Source organism: Aphelocoma coerulescens, chromosome 9 (assembly GCF_041296385.1).
Source record: "Aphelocoma coerulescens isolate FSJ_1873_10779 chromosome 9, UR_Acoe_1.0, whole genome shotgun sequence".
Lineage (NCBI taxonomy): Eukaryota > Metazoa > Chordata > Aves > Passeriformes > Corvidae > Aphelocoma > Aphelocoma coerulescens.
Window position 1 is genome coordinate 7229494 of NC_091023.1, and position 12102 is coordinate 7241595.

At 38.8% G+C, this 12102-nt stretch overlaps 1 protein-coding gene across 6 annotated transcripts in view; it reads left to right on the plus strand.

Annotated features, from left to right (window-relative positions):
• CLSTN2 (calsyntenin 2) overlaps nt 1-12102 on the plus strand; it is a 405855-nt gene that overhangs the window by 189790 nt on the left and 203963 nt on the right. The gene's annotated exons all lie outside the window — the stretch shown is intronic.

Here is a 12102-nt window from a genome sequence, read left to right on the forward strand (position 1 = left end):
TCACTCCTTTCCTCCTACTTGTAATTATTGCAAGAATACTGGTCTGTGCACCTGGCACTGATTTCTATAAATTGTTTTTTCCTGTTAATTATTTGCAATTTTTGCCACAAAGGAAAGAAAAAGAATAATATGCTAAGGAAGCTGAGGAACCTCAGACATAGGATAGGAAGTTCAGGAGAAAGTGTAGCATCCACTGTTACTTTCTTCTTCTTTTAAATAGTTATTAACCTCTCCATGACCCTTATTAAATTATCTGAAGTTTAGAACTCATTTTCCACCTCAAATTTAGATAACCAATTTGTTGATATTAGGAAATTTGATGTAATACCTAGTTATAAAATAAACGAGAAACACTGTTAATTTGACCTTGATTTTAATTAACCCAAGTGTGTTTTGACATCCAAGCCTCCCAGGGCATCGCACAATCTAAAGGACACTGCATAAAAGCTGCTTGCCTTGCGTTGCAACTTAGTGCAGATTCTGGAGCTGATCAGTTATTTTTTTACCTTAAGGCAACTTTGATCTGCTTTGCACAAAGTTAGGAGCAATTGCTTGGTGTGCTGAAATCGTAATGATATGTACAATCTAATTAATGATAGAACTTGTACAGGCATGTGCTTTTGTTTACTGTGCTTTTGTGAGAATAGCTGTCCTAAAACAATTTCAGAAACATAATATTAAAGATAAAGAAATGGAAATGACCTAATTATTCCATAGAGAGGAATCCAGTATTGAGGTGGGTAAACTTCCCCATTCCTGTGAATACCCATATTCCATAAATCCTCCTTCCTTCTGTGCTTGGAGTTACGTGCTTGAGATCCCTCATGACATCAGAATGCATTTTCTAATGATAACTCATTAGTGGTGATTGCCCTGTACTAATAACTCTACACAGGCTTCTTTATTCTTGTTATCCTTTTAAACTCTAATCAATATAAAAGGTTCTCTGATCTTGTGGTAACTTTCATTTCTGCCCACCTCCTCTTTAAATGGAGTAATCATTGCACATGCTGCTTTTTTTTTTCTATTTTTGAGCTGAGCCTCCTTTGCAAATCACAGACTAATTTTGTGACTGGCACACTCTGCATGGTTTGTATTGTAACGGATTAGAGATTCTGAAGCGTTTATTTGGACTCCTTGGGAGTTAAAAACACAAAAAGAGAATGGGAGAAGAAACTTTAGTAACTGAGACTTTGAAAAAACTAAAATTTGTGTATTTCAAGTAAACATATATTGTAGACCTGTAAATATTAGTGTCTGAAATGAAACCCAGGCAATTTCAAGATAATAGGACATGTGACCTGTTCCCCAGAGGAGCAGGGGACTAAAACTCCTTGGAGGCAGGGGAATATATTTGCAGTTTAACTTCCCAGTTTGGCTCAGCTTGGTTTTATTCCATCTGGGACTGAATTTGGCAGATTGAGGCCAGCACTTTGAGACTTGAGTGCTTTGAAATCACAACCATCTCCTTTTGGTGGATTATCACTACCTGGGGAAGTCAAGGCTTTAGAAGATGAGTGTGGTCCCTCTGGAGGATTAACTAAAAAAACACTTGAGGAACAGAAAGAGGCTTTTGAAGAAGGACTTGCTGCTGCTCAGCAGTAAACTCGTGCCAACTGCTGAAGAAGGAATAACAGCTTTGCAGAGTGTTTCTGAGGTGATTGCCATTGCCAGGAAAAATTTACAGGAGGCAGAATCTTAGGGTGGCTACTTTTTCCCTGGATGGTTGCAGGGCATGCAAAGGCCAACATCCTTCATTTGATGAGGGTGGGATACATCCCACCTGCCTGGTGTCTTGGGGGAAAAGGCTCCTGAAGTCACATGGCTGGGTAGGGATTTCCCCACTTTTTTTTCCTTCTTATCTTCCCTTCAACGACACTCTAAAAAGTGAGAGGTGATTGAGAATTGGTTGTTAGTGATTTACATTTGCATTTATTCTACCTGATTACTCCTGTACCACATGATTCAAGTTTTTCTGTATTTCTTAGCTTCCTTTGCTGGTTTGGGATTACAGTTGGGGATGAGGTTAATTAATATGGAGAGCTGATTATGCTCTTTTGGAAAACAAAGGTATTTGACAGCATTAATGTCTTAGTACTTCATTGGTCAGGGCACACAGAATGATGAAATTGATTTTCTTCTCAGCGTAGAATGACTGGGGGTAGTGCAGAAGAAAGAGGAGGACTGGCAAGTACAAATCCACTGTTCTGCATCTATATACTCCTATTTTCAGGGAAAACAAGAATTTTCCCTGAAATACTTGGGTTTTTAACCTATTTTGGCATAGATTTATATACCCATCTTCTCTGAGTAGAAGACTGCAGTACCACCCTGTAAACAGGTAACGCATTCTGGAGTTTTTACAGTTACCATCTGGATCCTTGTCTGATGTTTTGCCTTGTTGCTGGTATTTTGATTAATATGATGTTCCTGCACTGATCAGTGGAGAGACAGCTCATGTATCTTGTGTTCCATGTGACTGCTGGTCCCCCATCCCTGCCTGTGAGCAGTGGGATGTGATTCCTGCATTCTGTTGCCAGAGGAAGCTGTGCTGAGTTTGGAGAAAGCTGTAATGAGGGAGCTCAGCAAGTGCTGTGTTATCAGCTGCAGTGGTGGTAAAGACTGTTGGAAGTTATCATCCAAACAGAACTGATTAAAAATGAAAGCTCTTCCTGTTGTTGTACCAGTCATGTTTTCATGGAAGCTATGTGGTTTTCAAATGTTTGAACATGCCGGTTTGGATCAAAAGCTCAAGCTTTATACTGAAAGCTTTTAGTTGGGCTTTGTAGGCATCCTTGTAGCACACCACAGGATAAAAACCTACTAATGTAGCTCTGTGTTGTTGTCTGTGAACTTCCTGCATGTATTAACTGTAGCAAACAATAAATTATTTACAGATAATTGTGAACATGATGAAATATTAAAAGTTATTTGAATATGCTATTTTATACTGGTAGAGTACAATCTGCTGAGAAATGATGTGCAGAGAGATGATGAACACTTGCTCTTGGTATAAGTTCTTCCAGTGGTGCAGTTGACTCATCTGTACAGTTCTGAAATGGCAAGTGCTGCTCCTTGTGCCTCAGACAAAGCACATCAAGTTACTTTTCCTGACAAATTCAGGCTCATATGCTGGTAAAACCAATATAGGGATGGAAAGAAGTGCATTTTTTTGCATTACCAAAAGTTGATTTATCCAATGTAAAGACAGTCTTTGCTTTACTTCATTAAATGCTTAATTTCTTGTTGAACCAATTGTTATTTCTGCTGTTAAAATTTTTCTTTGGAGAAGGTTAAGGAGAAGACTTGAAGGAGTATGAAGGGTTTGTTCTTTTGGCATAGGGAAAATGGGAACATAAGTGGTGATGTGGAATCTGCTGGTCAATAGGCTCTCATTCTCTATTGCGTTTGCAGAAATAGCAGGCTTAGATTTTTGTATTCCTCTGTGATATCACTTATTGCAAGCTGAAATACAATACACTTTAGATGATTTAATGTAGCAAATAATACATGCAATTCTTTCCTTTCCCAGTTATTAATCATTTATGTATCTATAAAAGTGGCAGGATTGCCCTTGGGTTTTGGTCATAGGTCATTATGATTTGCAATCCAGTAAAGATTCTGTTGTGGCTTGATACAGGGCAGAAAACGAGAGCCTGAGGTATGAATAAATCATTCAGTCCACTGTGGTAATGCACAGCAGTTTGTATCACCACGGTGCTCTGAAAGGCTTATAGTCTGACTTGTTGGGAGCAGAAGGTTTTAACCCAGCATCCCTGCATTATCCTCTGTAAAATGTAGCAATGATGATTAAATGTCTGAAAGTTCTTTTTACAGATAACAAGAGGTTTGAAGTTCGGGGAGCCTTTCAGTAGGGGTTCAGTGCATACAAGTCATCAGCCTTTCAGACCATCAGTGAAAACCAGGAACTAATCAACAAACTGGACATTTTCTCTGATCAGAACAGAGAACCCTTGACAGAGGCTGTATCTAAAATGTCAAGATTGCTATTGTGTCTACTTTAAAGAAACAAGGGTATGCTTGAAAAAAACCCACTATCTTATTTATCAGATAATGAGGAGATACTAGAAAGTTTTGAGTGGCATTTACCCTCTATGCTGTCTGTTGATACTGCTGAAACTAAGGTGCTCATTGGACTTGCTCACTGGAATTATTTTTGGAAAAAACGCTGGGTTGTAAACTACATTGCTCATTTTTTCTAGCAAACTTACATAATCTATTTTACTTAAATTTTTAACAGTAGAACTGCTGTTACAATATACTCTACTGAAAAATGCTGTTGCATACCTTGCAAGATTTTAATCTCAAGTTGTCTACTTGTTTAATAGACTGCAACCCCATTAAATTTCCTAACTAGTAAGCCCTCTGGAAAATGGAAGAATATCCAAATCTGCAAATCTTTTGGTTTAGACCTTTTAGCTTGATCAGGAATGCTAATTGCCTGCTGAGACTTTCCAAATGGGAATAAGCCATGCTTGTGCAGCCATGCTGCATCTCTTCGGGCATGTTGGTGTTGGGCACCTGAAGTGGGGGCAGAGACTTGGGGCTGGTGCTGCTGGGGACTACTGGAGCCAGGAATGGAAAGCCAAGAGTGGGAGCAGAGCTGGTGAGAGGAGCAGGATGCCCGAGGCTGGCAGGGCTGTGCTGCCTTCGTGGTGATTGCAGTAATGATATTTGTGAAGCATTTTCCACTCTCCTATGGCTGCTGGGCTTTGCTTAGGCCAGGTTTTGTGTTAATTAACCTATGGAGATTTTTAAAACTCAAGCTATCAATGCCTCCAAAGCAGAAACTTAGTGTTTCAGACTTGGAGGTGGAGCTTTCAAGGTTGTTTGAAGCAGTGTGGAAGCATCTTTTGTGGTATTTTTTCCATTCTCTCTAATATTCAGTTCCTGATCTTATTATTCTGTAAAATGCATGGGAAATATGATTAGTTTTAGTTCAAATACAAAGAAGTAGGTCATAAGCAGACTGTGAAATATGGATAAAATCCTTTAAATTAAATTGTTTTATTGAAGAAAATTATCTTAGTGCCTCTAAGATGGAAAGGCTGAACATGAAAGAGATGTTTACTGAAAAAATGTATTGATAGCAGCTTAGTGTTGTGCTAATGAAAATTATTTCAGTATATTCTGCACTGGCTATTGAAATCACAGCATTACTTTTATTTACACAGAAAAACTGATATAAGACTTAGACCTGTATCCTGAAATCTTTGAAATTATGTCTGCTTTAAAATTAGGTAATTTTTTTGTTAATCAGCATACTATCATTTTATTCCAGTTGATCTCTTTTGTTCTAGATCTTGTCCTTAAAAAGGGGAAAACAAACCATATAAGCAAAATTGTCCATTCACTACATTTTGAAGTCTTATCTTGATAACATCAGAGGTAAACCCTTTATCCTCTTTGGTCAGGTCTTTTGGAGTGTGCTCACTTGGTTGTTCTATGTGCTGTGGGGAAGGCTGATACCCACTGCACATTAGGCAGTTTAGTTTAGCAGAAGAGGACGTTGCTGCTGTTTGATAAATGGGGATCAAAACACATTTACATGAGGGACTGAAATGGTGGTTTTCAAAGGATGATAAAGGAAATAGCAATATATCACTGTGTACAGCTAGTCCTGCATGATAGATTTAGTATCCTGTTGAGTTAGGCTGCAGACTTCTTCCAGCGTGTGCACACGAAGCCTTGGCTTACCTGTAACTTTTATTTAGGCTTCAAAGTAAGAAAAGAAATTCAAACTAAGGCTGGAGCACAAAGTCTCTGGAACAGATGCTGCATCCCAAAGCCTGCTGTGCTGATCTGCTGCTTGCCCAGGCCTGTTCGTCTCTGAGTGTCATCTTGGGCATGAAGCCAGGAAGCCCTAAATTCACCCCCAGCATAGTCCTGACCACCCCACTCAAACAGTCAGGTGCACCAGAACTAATTTGTGTCACTAGAGTCAGCTCCTAATTCACATGGCTCTTGAATATGTAATTAGCAGTGACTTGTCACATTTTTTCCATGTTTAAAATAGCACACTAAAGCTTACTTAATTTTTTTAATATAATAGGAAGATTAAAAGGTCTGACCTTGTTATCATTGCTGTGATTCTGTGCAAAAATGTTTTTTTCAGTGGGCAGTAGCAGGACTATGAGATAGAATTTAGTTTTTATCATTTTTCCTGTGTCTGGTTCAACAGTGATCTGATTACTGGGCAACCCCCTATTGCACCTATGTGAGATACTGAGATTCTGTTGTCTCTTAAAATGATGTTTTGGGTTACCATTAATATTATTTTTCAGGGAATTTTAATTTTTTTAGTTACAAAATTACAATCAAGTAGTTTTCACACATGATGAAATTCTTGCACAGTTGATTCTGAGAAACATATTATTATTTCTAAGTTATATTTTTTATTCTGATGAATGATGAAAGCCATTGCAATGTCCTTTTGACTATGTTGTGTTAAACATACAGAAAAAATCATGCTTAAAAACAAAAAGTGGGAGAGTGAAATAATTAGGTGTATTTTTATTGGAAATTACAGTTATACCTGAGTATTTGCTGCCTGTGCTAGTCTTGGTATTAAAATTATGACTTCTTCTGCAGTCTTGATTGAATCAGAACTGGCAAGTCCCTGAAACACCCCAGTGCTGTATTCTGCAACAACTGAGTAAAGGGGCTGTTTGAGAGAACCGTGTCTGTCTGTCTGCAAACCTTTCTTGTGCTGTGAGGCAATATCCTGATGTATCAAATATGCTATTTGTACTAGGATAGAGTGGTGTGACCCTCATAATTTAAGCTATGCTTCAGAATCCAAAAAAGGTAAGGTGTGGCCTTGGAGAGGAAAAGGCATGGAACGTGAAGTTGGGTGGGATACAGGGGTGGGCTGGCAGAAAAGTGTGCTGCTGTTGCTGAGGAGGATGGGGGTGGACTGAGAGCTGCTGAATGGGTTCCTGGGTGCAGTAAATGTGTCTGGGGCAGTGTCTGGAGTGGAAGGTGATGTGCCTAATTTGGAATGATGATCAGTGCACATTTAAAGTGATTTTTTTTCTCCTTATCCCAAGTCCTGCTTGATGCCGTTTCCATTTTCTCTAGACAAGGACACAAGGTATAGCTGATATAAACGGCTTTGTTCTCCTCCTCCCTGTCTCAGTGTGTTACCTTAAACCTGCCCACTGACTCTGGTAGTGGCCTGGACTTCTCAGCTGTTCGATTTGTCTTTTGCTACTGGGCTCTTGAGAGGTGCTCTAGGTGTGAGAGTGTGCTGCCAAAATTGATAGTGAATGAATCTGTGTGATTATTGTAACTTTTGTGTATGAACGTTTTTCCTCAGACTGAGTTGACTGCCTAGAGGGCATGAAAATAGCCATTAAGTGAATAAATACTGTAGCATTCCTAATGAAAATTATGCTGAAATTCCCTGTCCTATGAAAAATCACTAATACAGTAGTTAGTGAATAGTATGCAGAGTAGTGGTCTCTAAACAGTTAAGGGATTTTCATTATGAATATCATTACTACTGTTCATTTCTAAATTCAGCACTATTGAGGGAACAAGCAATTACCCACCACTCAAGGTATTCCCTCTTGAGCTTTCATAAGTACATTTTGTAAAGTGATTCACCTCAGTGTTGTGAATCTCGTGTCTCTGTCACCAGCAGTCTCTTTAGATGCATATGTAAGATATGTGTATATAGAGAGACATTATATAGAGTTACATTTTTAATCGATTACTATAAATATTTTATTTAAGTGTGAGGGGAATTTACTATTCATAAACTATGATATTGCTTACTGGCATTAGGCCTACTGCAGACAAATGCTTCGCAAGGTCTTTGTGGAGTTCCAACAGTTCTTGATGATCTTACCTGCGTGATTTCTTGCTCTATTTCATCTCATCTTTATAAAAGTGATTTTCACTCTGCATCACAAGATGCTTTGTATCATGTGGCTTAGTGATAAAAAGTTGGGGGAAAGCACAGCTGCTGAGTTCTGCCAATTCTTTGGAGTTAACAGAATGATTACCCAAGCTATTGGATTCCTGTGATTGATCTTGTCACACTGAAGTGTTACTGGCATTGGCTTGATTATAGTCTAATATCTGTCTGTATAAAATGTTCTACATATAAAATAGCTTTAAAATGCCAACAGAAATGCCATTATTGGTAGCAATTCTCTGCATTAATGCAGAGCATTTGGAATAGCTTTTTGTGAGGATATTGTTCCACTGAGAATTCTTACATACTTTCCATCGTGTTCTCTTCAGAATGCAACTTTCTTATGGCCTTGGAGTTTCAGCATGGTACAAATGCTGAATTTATATTTGCATCATCCCTCTGATATGAAGAAACACACATTTTCTGATGTGTAGATTCAAATTTGAGGGGATGATTAGGGTGCCAGTCTAGAGGGTCAAGGAAAAAGAGTGTCAGAGACTGGTGTCAAAATGTGGTTTGAACCCGACTATGGTTCTTTTCTGAGAAAAAAAGATGCTTTGGCATAAATTGAGAGACATGAATGCTGTCTGGAATTTTTTGACCCATGCAAGGAAGAGTAAACTGTAATGTGCTGTGTCCCAGCAGTCCCTAATCAGTAGGAGAAAGCTCCTTACTGTGGTTAGCACCTGACAAGGCACGGTTCCTGGCCTCATTCTTCCCCTGGGGATGGGAGCAGGGCTCCTTTAGGGCCATCTCCCTTCAAAAGTGTGTGCCTGGACTTCCGAACTGTTGATACATTTACAAATCTTGCAGAATTGCCATGCCACTTATCAGACAACAGATGCTATCTTAAGTTTGTAATGACACAAAGGCTGGTCAGGTACCTGGTCGGATTTTGTCTGGCAACTCACAGATTTATTGTTAAATTAATTACATGTTTATGAAAAGCGCTACTTTTTGAACAGGTTTTCGTGTTTCGTGTTTTTAAGGTGTTTTTGAAAAACACAGCTGTTTGTTCTAGTCAACTGAAATCTACTCTTTATTTCATTACACTAATACAATACACTGTGATCCAGAGACTGTCCTGCCTTACCGGAAAACTTGTATTATCCTTCCCTACTGCTGCATTTGATAACTGTCTCCACTGATATTGACAAAAGTCTCAGGAGAAAAAAAAAAAATAAAGGAAAAGGGAAAAATAGTCTATACTAGGTGCAAGCATATTGAATTGCCTGTGAAAGAGGAGAACTCTGTGGGAGACATGAGCAGCAAGTGCCCCTTTCTGAAAAGGTGGAGGTTTGTCCTCTGGAGCTGTGTGCACCATCTGTATTATTCACCTTCTTCACTGGAAATTGAATGTCTGCATTTGACTGGATATGCTTGAAATGACGGCATTTTAATAGACCCAGGTACTTTACATTTAAAATGGAACCGCTGTGCTGCCAAGTGTGGGGTGGATTCCATTCCTCCAGACAGGCTAGTTATGGGTGGCAGTAGTTTGAAACCATCTTCTGTCTCGCAAGACTCAGATCAGCTCTTTTTTCTTCCTCCTGATTTATTTTATTGTTAGCCAGCAAAAGCTTTAATCATCCCTTTCTATCCTTATCTGCCCTGCAAGAGAACAGTTGTGAAAATGACTCTGTGCTTCTAAACTGGTTTGTCATTCAAAGGGACCTAATAGTGGACAGATGGCCAAACCCTGGAAAATAGGAAATGACAGGAAGGAGAAAATTCCCTTTGCCAAATACTACCTCTGCAGCTCATTGGGTGAAGGGAGCAGGGGGGAATATTCTATTCCTATCTCTTAACTTGAACGAATCTGGCAGAATTTAATTTTCTTTGGGTCAGACTCTGCTCAGCGTAAGATTTGGAGCATTATCTTCTTTATCTCTTTCATCTCTTGGATTGCTTAGCCAGGCATTTTGATGAAAATATGCCCTAGGTGTTCTTTGAGTTCAAGCTGCAGCCACACGAATGAGAAATGACAGATGGGGCCATTTGAGTGAAATCCATCTGCTATGATAAGATTCCTGAGGGCAGTCTTTGAAGGCTTGTTGGAAGCTCCCAAGCAGTGCAGAATTCCAGGGGGTTAATGCCTGCACCATTTTCCTGTTAATTCATTTGAGATTTAGAAAACTTCTGAAAGGAAATACCCTCAGCTGAAACTCTTGCAGCTCTGTGGGGGTGAGACATCCCTGCTATTTTGTGACTTGAACCACCCAGCAGCATTTATTAGGAGGACTTTTTCTCATTTTTCAAGAGAAGCATTTCAAAAATGTACTGTTTTAAAACAGCCCAAAGTGTCACATTTGTAGAAATTTACCAAAAATATTGGTTGAAATTTTCATTCATAAACAACTTTGATATCATGTGAGATCATTATGCATGCAGTTGATTTGGATGTCATTTTGAGATACTCTTATGAGATCAGCAGAGATGTTTTTTTCCCCCACTCTGTCCATAATAATTGAAAGAGAGGGAGGGATTGTGAAACCAAACTTCCACACTGGTTATAGGTGAGGATGGACTACTGCACGGTTATTGAAGTGTTTAATACCTTGCACCTCTGCAGTACCAAATGCCTTAGCTCAAGTGAAACATTCAGTTGCTGCTGCTTCTTCCATATCCCTTTCTTGGTTTTGCTTGAAGTTCAAATGGGAAGAAATCTCCAGAACTTAATAATTTGAATATTGATGTGTCATTGTCTAGGTTCAAGCATTTCTGTCTTCATTTTGATCCTAGATGATTGATACCTACAAGTAGAACAACTTGTTTCTTAGTGTGATGATGAATAAAGTCTTGGAGTCCAATGGACTTTCTTGTTCTGGTTTGTCTAATTTTTATATATACGTGTGTGGGTGAAACTGGTGGAAAAATGGGTGACAGATCATTGTGGCAATGACGGTAAGAATTTATTTGGAACTTGCGCAGATCCACAGCATGAGTTTACCTGCGCCTGCCTTATGGAAGGAGAGCAACACAATTCTTGCATAAGAAATTCTCCTCAAAGTATTTAGCACTGAAATTAACATAAAGTGAGCTGGCTAAAGAGCTATAATTTTGCTTGCAGTTACTCATTAGTCTGTGGTAAATCTTAATTTGATTCTATAAGAAATATTTTTTTTCATTTTAGTGTATTCATTTAGGAAAATCAAGGCGTTACTTAATATGCAGTTTCCATATATTGAAACATTCTTTGCATTCCTCTTTGTTCCTTCAACACTTGGTGAAGTGTGTTTCAGCATAATCAGCCTCCCAGTGGATTTTAGCATGAAAACAAATCTCACTTTAATTTCACAAACTTCAGTTTACAAAGCAGTGCAAGGAAATTAAATTACCTGTTTGAAAACACGGCCTCCTTTCTTAGGAAACATTTTTACTATCACTTGAAATTTTCATGTAGCTCTTTCCATTGTTGGTTTTTAACTGTTGTGGTTGAGCCATTAATCAAGAGTGTGGGCAGGCGGGCAATAACTCAGACAGGTTTTACTGCTTTGGGACTTCATGGTGGCTGTGGTGGATTGTGGGCTCAAGGAAAGGTGGGGATGATGTCAAACCAGAGCTCAGTCACTGCCAGAGTGTAGTGGTGACAGTGGGGGAGCTATCAGGTTGATTTATATGTTGTTGTGGGCCTGGAAAACCATATTATCGCTATCTGTCATGTGCTTAAATAATTTCATATGTATTTTGAGTTTGACTATGCAGACCTTTGAGTACATTGTTTCTCAGTTCATGACTGTGCTGGTTATGAAAGCTTAAGCTGCTTTTGTGTTATGGCAGTGGTAGGCACAATACCTTACAGCTTTTTAGCACCTTTCAGCACTGATGAAAACAAAGTTTTAATAAAACTACTCACCCTTTCAGAGCTATCCCATTACTGTAGAAACAAGTTATCCTTTAGAAGGATATAAGAGAAGATGATAATTTTTTCAGCACAGTATGCTTTATCAGAAACACTGATTTATTGACTGTGAAATTTTACAGGGAAATATGACAGCCTTGATGAGCCTTTTGTTGAGTATTTCCTCAGGTCTCTGATGAAAGTGAGAACTTGCAAGAGAAACCCTCAAGAGAAAGCCATAGACTAGAGATTAATATATTAGCCTCATATGTGGGATCTGGAGCCTCATGTGACTTGTTCATATCCCAGCTGATTATTT